Source organism: Macrobrachium rosenbergii, chromosome 15 (genome assembly GCF_040412425.1).
Source record: "Macrobrachium rosenbergii isolate ZJJX-2024 chromosome 15, ASM4041242v1, whole genome shotgun sequence".
Classification (NCBI taxonomy): domain Eukaryota; kingdom Metazoa; phylum Arthropoda; class Malacostraca; order Decapoda; family Palaemonidae; genus Macrobrachium; species Macrobrachium rosenbergii.
Genome location: NC_089755.1, coordinates 54,891,798 through 54,894,297, shown reverse-complemented (window position 1 = coordinate 54,894,297; position 2,500 = coordinate 54,891,798).

Sequence of the window (2,500 nt, the reverse complement as noted above, 5' to 3'; positions counted from 1 at the left end):
TTACAAAAAATTTTAACCGCGAATTATGGTGTTTCGGTACCGTGGATTTTGATACAAACCTGTGAATCAATTTAGTCATTTTTTTTCTCTCGTTTTAGGAATAAAAAAAGCTATGAAATTATAGCTTTAGATATACGAGAGAACATGAAAATATTCAGTTCAAATGACTGACTCTTATTTTTTTTATAACTACGATTTTTTTTCGTTTTGAATTTAGTTTATCCATTTTCTTTTTTCCCTTTTTCAAGATAAAAAGCTATGAAACTGCAGCTTCATATGTACGAAAGATCACGAAATGAATCAAAAGACTGAATAACTAAAACAAATTCGCTCTCTTTTTTATAGCGATTTTTTTTTTTTATTTAATTTGGTCATTTTTGTGTCTCCCGTTTTAGAAATAAAAAACCTATTCATAATAAAAGAAAGTTTTTTTAAAATGAAAACATTCTCTCCTCTGCCTTCAGAGCGTCTTTGCCCAGAAACAAGTAAGAAATGCCCCAAAGTTTTTTCGGCGCAATCGAGTTTTCTGTACAGCCGCTGCAGCGTATAATCAAGGCCACCGAAAATAGAAGCGCGGTCCATGAAACTTTAACCCCGGCCCGTTGGTGGCCTATCCTATATGGTTGCCAGATGCACGATTATGGCTAAATTTAACTTTAAATAAAATTAAAAGTACTGGGGCTAGAGGGCTGCAATTTGGTAAGTTTGATGATTGGAGGGTGGATGATCAACATGCTGATTTGCAGCCCTCTAACCTCAGTAGTTTTTAAGATCTGAGGGCGGACAGAAAGAGTGCGGACAGGAAAAAGTGCGGACGGAGTAAAGTGCCGACAGAAAAAAGTGCGGGCAAAATAAAATGCTGACGGACAGAATAAAGTGCGGACAGAAAAAGTGCTGACAGAATAAAGTGCGGACGGACATAAAAAGTGCGGACAGAAAAAAGTGCGGACGGACAGAAAAAGTGCGGACAGAATAAAGTGCAGACGGACAGACAAAGCCGGCACAATAGTTTTCTTTTCCAGAAAACATAAAAAAAAATATTAAATGAGACATAAAATGAAGATGCCCATGATGGCTGGATATTCACTGACGATATCATTAAATTTTAACCAAACACGATAAACAATTCGCAATGGAAGGCAGTTCTTCGCGTCATCTCAGGAACGGCTAATACTTTCATGGAAAACCCTGGCCACGTCCCTTTAAATTATATATTTATTGGAGTTCTGATTTCTCAATGACCAGAACAGTACCTTACGAGAATAGCCCTGGTCAAGTGAAGCTATCATCTTCATTCATCTGTCCTCCCAACTCTCTCTCTCTCTCTCTCTCTCTCTCTCTCTTGAGTTTAATAATCTTAGAATTGTAATCTTGATTCAGATGCTTAACATGAACAGCAGGTATCTTTGTTACATATCCTCTCTCTCTCTCTCTCTCTCTCTCTCTCTCTCTCTCTCTCTCTCTCTCTCTCTCTCTCATATTGACAAGAAGAGAGATTTGACGAAAATATTTCTGCAGCCTAGTCCATAACTGATTACTTAACACCAAAAAACCTCTCTCTCTCTCTCTCTCTCTCTCTCTCTCTCTCTCTCTCTCTCTCTCTCTCTCTCTCTCTCTCTCTCTCTCTCATATTGACAAGAAGAGAGATTTAACAAAAATATTTCTACAACCTCGTCCATAACTAATTATTTAATACCAAAATAACACCCCCTCCATTCTCTCTCTCTCTCTCTCTCTCTCTCTCTCTCTCTCTCTCTCTCTCTCTCTCTCTCTCTCTCATATTGACAACAGGAGAGAGTTAACGAAAATATTTCTGCAACTGCGTCCTTAACTGATAACACCGAAAAACCAAACACCTCTCTCTCTCTCTCTCTCTCTCTCTCTCTCTCTCTCTCTCTCTCTCTTATACTGATAAGAAGAGAGAAAGAGAGACTCAACGTAAAGATTTCATCAGCCTCGTCCCTGATTACTTATCCCCGATCTGCCCCTCCGCCGACGTGATATTGTCTTGCCGACGTAGATTTCAATATTCAGACAATTACCATCACGGCGTCCGCATAACTTTTTTTAATTGAGATTCTGCGGAGGTTCCCTGTGCCTTATGCGGATGCCCCGCCGCTAGCTCTTGGCCGTCACCGTAGGGCGCCCCTAGAACCCCCTGCTGGCGGAGTCTTTGGAAGTCGGGAGTGTAGCTCCTTAATCCACATTATGAGGGGTTCCCGAGAGGAACCCTTTCTCTCTCTCTCTCTCTCTCTCTCTCTCTCTCTCTCTCTCTCTCTCTCTATGGCTTCCCAGGGGCATCCCACTGCAGAGGGAGGAGATCTTCGGGTTGAGGAGAGAGAGAGAGAGAGAGAGAGAGAGAGAGAGAGAGAGAGAGAGAGAGAGAGAGAGGAGCGTCCTCGGTAACAGGAGCGAGGGAGGTCCGTATAAACAATAAGGCTGTAAAGTGACATCGTTTCTCTCAGCGGCGGAGGAGGAATTAGCCAGGTCCTTATACCGG